This window comes from Sinocyclocheilus rhinocerous, unplaced genomic scaffold (assembly GCF_001515625.1).
Source record: "Sinocyclocheilus rhinocerous isolate Xijiao unplaced genomic scaffold, SAMN03320098_v1.1 scaffold436, whole genome shotgun sequence".
NCBI lineage: Eukaryota > Metazoa > Chordata > Actinopteri > Cypriniformes > Cyprinidae > Sinocyclocheilus > Sinocyclocheilus rhinocerous.
The window spans coordinates 400,990-406,498 of NW_015631718.1; the positions used below are offsets into that span (position 1 = coordinate 400,990).

A 5,509-nucleotide genomic window follows, 5' to 3' on the forward strand; every position below is an offset into this window, starting at 1 on the left:
AGACATGTGGGGGCGTGTTAGAACAAGCCGTTTTAGGTAGGCGTGGTTGACTCTTAACTTTTATAAAGAATATCTCTTTGGATTTGAGACTTTAGTTTTTGCAACTTTACAGATCTTCTTTATGCACCAACAGCTTGTAACACTCCAAAGTAGGGATGCTCCGATCAGTCTTTTTCGCCTCCGATACCGATACCTAGGGTTCGGTATTGGCCGATACCGATGCGATACCAGTGAAGTTTATTTCCCTCATTTAAATAAATGTTGAATTTATATATCTCTGTGTGTGGAGATTTTGGGGGTTCGGTGCCTTGCTCAAGGGCACCTCAGTCGTGGTACTGAAGGTGGGAGAGAGCGCTGTACATTCACTCAAATAAAAGTGTTGCACTAAATATGGTAAAATGTTACACATTAAAAACATTCATGAATGTATTTATATATAAGTATATAGTATTAAAATTTCTTTTAAATGTATAGCATATTTTTTAATAAGGCAACAACATATGATAGATACGATAGGACAAACCAAATACAGTGCACCACAAACTGTTTTTATACGAGCACGAAGCGCTTACAATGTGCGCATCCGGTGTGCAGAATGATGCACTTGAAGCAACACGGCGTCAGGCTGTATATTCATATATAGCTCACATTGAGCTATCGTATGGCTTCAGAAGTAACACAGAATAATTCGCACAATCGAGAAAAAAAAATAATAAAATCTCGGATTTTATTTGCTAATAAATTGTTAAATTTCACACAGATATATTTTCACTGCATGATGTCCTATGACCAGTTTAGCAAATCAGTTTGACCGCATGCAGGCAACATGATTAATATTCATCAGCACAGCACTTTGTCAGAGTTTAGTGCATTCTAAATTAATAGTATTTTTTTTTAGAGAAACATTTAATGACCAATAACGTTCCAAGTATTACCACCAGCTCATACTTCTGTTTAATATGACAAATATACATTCATGTTATCAGTTAGCACATTTTAGCTCTAATCATAAAAAAATAAATAAAAATAAATAAATAAATTGCACCTGGGAACCCAGATCACTCTGTCAGGTATTATTGTTCAATAATGAATGACTGTAACATCCCTCAGGGATATTTAAAAATTCCTGAATCACTTCTAATAGGTCTGACTCATGAGTTGATTTTTCACTTTGTTAAAACATTTGCTCACAGCACTTCTGCATTTTTGACCTACAGTTAAAAAGGAAGTTATAGAGTACTACACTGAATCAAAACAAAAACACGTGGAGCATGAGCACATGGAAATGCATGCAGTTATACTACTGTAACTGATTCCAAGGAAAGCTCTGTGTGCTTTTTCATTTTCCAAATGAAACAGTTAGGGTAGTTGTTTGCCCATTTTTTCATGTCTATCATGATAAAACTTTAATATCAAACCTATATAAGGAGTTTGGACATTTTAGAGAAATGCTTAATAAATGCACTGTAACTAAACCCATTAGATTTTAGGTGACTAAATTTACTATAGATTTAGTCGACTAAAATCTTATGATATTTAGTCGACTAAAACTAGACTAAAACTAAAAACAATTCAGATGACTAAAATATGACTAAAACTAAATGGCATTTTAGTCAAAAGACTATGACTAAAACTAAATCGAAATTTGCTGTCAAAATTAACACTGGTAAATGCATGTTGACATTTAGTCTAGAACAGTGTTGTAGAACAGTATGGTCCCAGACCTCCCATAAGCATTAATGCCCCCAGACCTCCCATAAGCATTAATGGACCCCCATAAAGCCTAAAAAAAATGAACTTTTTGGGCCCCCTGGTTTTGCAATAAAACTATAATACTTGAAACATGAAACTAGTGAAAATGGAAATTAAAATAAAAGTGTCAACCGCTGTATTAAATTAGCCTAGACCTTCTCACATTACATCATATTTCTTTGTATGTGTTTTACAGCATTGCGCATTATAACTAATCACACACGATTCTGTTGAGTTTATGAATGCAGTGGCCAATCAGAAGCGTTCAGATGAATCATCGCTGAAACACCGGAGTTTTGTTCAGTGCGCGCACTCAATGAATTCTGACTGAAACTCGCGAATTCTCTAATCATAAGCAACAAAGTGCAGATGTACGTACCATGTAAGTAAGAGATTAATTTATCATAAAGTGTATGGACGGCTTCATTGATTATAACAGGAGATTTAAGTCCTTAAACTCTGGCTAGCCTGAAGTCAGTGACCTTTAATGTAAATGTTCTTTGCTCGATTTCTCCATAATTGTCTCGCTATTTGAATAACTGAAAATTAAAGTGTTATAATTAGTAACTTAGAATGTTTTTATTAAATTGTGATCACTTTAAATACAAATTCAGTCGTATTAAAATATTTCATGACACCATATGTGGTATTGTTGTCTAAACAGACGAGATTATGATGCGTGTAGTTAATAGATTAGGATACACTAACATTATGCTACTTTAGCCTTACCCTGCAGTTGGTTCACTCTCTGCCTATGGGTAAGATATTTAATTTTTCTTTGCTTAATGATTGTTTGGTACACCTTATTAACTGATATTGACAAAGCTTTTATCTTGGAACCGACAAACATTCATTAGGTTTTATCAACGATAAGAAATAACATTTATGTATTTTTGAAGGGTGGGGGATGGTGGGCACCCAAGAGCTTTGACACAATTTGTACACTGGTCTAGAATTACAGTAACATTATGTTTACACAGCGCACACAACGCCTCTGCGCTTACTCCTGGATTCTCTCAACATGGGGACAGGAGAGCTGTCAGTCAATGTATGGGTAAACGAAGTAACTTGTGTTACTTACTCGAAACAGTAACTCAGATATTTTGTTGTAAATGAAAAAGTAATGCATTACTAGTAATGCATAAAAGCAATGCATTTACTAGTTACTTGGGAAAAGTAATCTGATTAAATAACTTACGATACTTGTAATGTGTTACTACCCCCGACATCATATGCAACTAAGTTTTGCGTTAAGCAACTAAATAATGTCTATTGTTAGCCATTGGCTAATAAATTGTTAAATTTCACACAGATATATTTTCCCTGCATGATGTCCTATGACCAGTTTAGCAAATCAGTTTGACCGCATGCAGGCAACATGATTAATATTCATCAGCACAGCACTTTGTCAGAGTTTAGTGCATTCTAAATTAATAGTATTTTTTTTTAGAGAAACATTTAATGACCAATAACGTTCCAAGTATTACCACCAGCTCATACTTCTGTTTAATATAACAAATATGCATTCATGTTATCAGTTAGCACATTTTAGCTCTAATCATAAAAAAATAAATAAAAATAAATAAATAAATTGCACCTGGGAACCCAGATCACTCTGTCAGGTATTATTGTTCAATAATGAATGACTGTAACATCCCTCAGGGATATTTAAAAATTCCTGAATCACTTCTAATAGGTCTGACTCATGAGTTGATTTTTCACTTTCTTAAAATATTTGCTCACAGCACTTCTGCATTTTTGACCTACAGTTAAAAAGGAAGTTATGGAGTACTACACTGAATCAAAACAAAAACACGTGGAGCATGAGCACATGGAAATGCATGCAGTTATACTACTGTAACTGATTCCAAGGAAAGCTCTGTGTGCTTTTTCATTTTCCAAATGAAACAGTTAGGGTAGTTGTTTGCCCATTTTGTTTTATTTTTCTGTACAATATAAATCAATTGGGTCTAAAATAAATAAATAATTTCACAGGCCTTAAAAAACACACACACACACACAACTAACTTTTTTCTTCTTTCTTTTCAATATAGTTGTATGTGTGATTGTGTGAGAGAGTGAACCAATGAATAAAGAAATTCATACAGGTTTTCAACACGAGGGCGAGAAAATGACAGATTTATCATTTGGATTGAACTTTCCCTTTAAGATCATATAGGCCTATATGTTGTAACACTAAAATATTCAAAATGTACTACATTATAAGTTTGTTAAAAAGCAACAAGTAGCCAAGTCAAAATCAACAAGAAAAAAAAAAACACGAATGGTGAAGGGGTTAAAAATAAACACTTATATGTCTCTGTGCGCGACAGAATATGAAGATATAACGAGTTGACGGATGTTTAGAGACACAGACCTAATGACAGATACACAACACGTGCAAATCAATCTCGGATGATCGGTGTGAGATAGTTGAGCTGAAGTTTAGCAGGTTGTGTGTGTTTGAGAACATGGTGTCTGTGATATCCGTGGAGACGAAACGTGAGAAAGGGGCAGGACGTTTCTGACAACAGCAGCACACACATGCACGCTTTACAGTTCAACATGAGCTGTAAAATACAACTGTGCCGTTTAATAAACAGCCCAGAGTCATGCGACTGTCACAACCATCCGAACCCTACTTACTGATGCGGCAGTTGTGTCTGATCTTTGGCCTGGGAGCTCGTGATGCGCTGTTTTTTTATTCCTGGGGTGCAAAAGTGCTTCTCTCTAGCATCAAAATGGCGAAAATGGAGCGCCGATCACGTGACTTGCTGCAGGTCATGTGACCGAGGACAGCGATATCAGCCAGAAACACCTGCCACCGCTTTTTGAGAAATAAGTTCTTACGCTCTACTTTTTGTAATTATTTATTTCTTTACTTTATGCTTTGTATGTTTGTACTTAAATGCTAATTTAATAATTTTGTGCATTGATTGTAATTTATTATACCCGAACAGTACAAGACGGGATAAAATGATCTGTTATTTTATTTTATTTAGTAAAAAATCTATTTGTTAATTATTATTATTATTATTAGTAGTAGTAGTAGTAGTAGTAGTAGTATTATTAATATAATATAATAAAGTGAAGACCCTTGAAGTAAGATGCATATGTATTGGAGCATGTTTTTATTATAGTTCAATTAACATTATAATTGTTGTAGTTTTTATTTAATTTGTATATGAATTAGATATCCATTTCAAACATATGTTATCCATCATAACCCGAGAAGATTATTCAATGTGAATATTTAGTGTATTGCTATTATTATGACATCTCTTCAATTAAAAAAATAAAGGCTTAAATATATAAAATGTAAAATATGCATTTTTGACTGAAATGTTATTTGATTATATGTCATATATGCACTTTTAAACATTTCAATTTTTTGTTATTGTTGTTTGTAATAGAGACTTTCTTTTTGGACCATTAATTAAAGGGGTCCTATTATGCTCTTTTATAAAGTCTTGATTTTGTTTTGGGGGTGTACTAGAACAGGCTCTCATACTAGATTTTTCGAAAAACACATTATTTTTCACATAGTTTACATTATTACAACACCTCTCTCCCCAGTCAGGCATGAATGACTCGAAGAGTTCCTGAATCAAATGAAGGCCCGCCTTCTGAAATACGAAATGTGCTGTGATTGGTTAGCTGGGCCAGTGTGTGTTACTTTATGCTTTGTATGTTTGTACTTAAATGCTAATTTAATAATTTTGTGCATTGATTGTAATTTATTATACCCGAACAGTAC

General features: G+C 33.9%; 1 protein-coding gene across 1 annotated transcript in view; it reads right to left on the reverse strand.

Annotated features, from left to right (window-relative positions):
- LOC107741881 (zinc finger protein 507-like) overlaps positions 1-4,512 on the reverse strand; it is a 16,101-nt gene extending 11,589 nt beyond the window's left edge. The window contains exon 1 of the mRNA XM_016554677.1: positions 4,399-4,512. The gene's annotated coding sequence lies outside the window, so the exon portion shown is untranslated. The remainder of the gene's footprint in view (positions 1-4,398) is intronic.
- Positions 4,513-5,509: the final 997 nt, after the last annotated feature.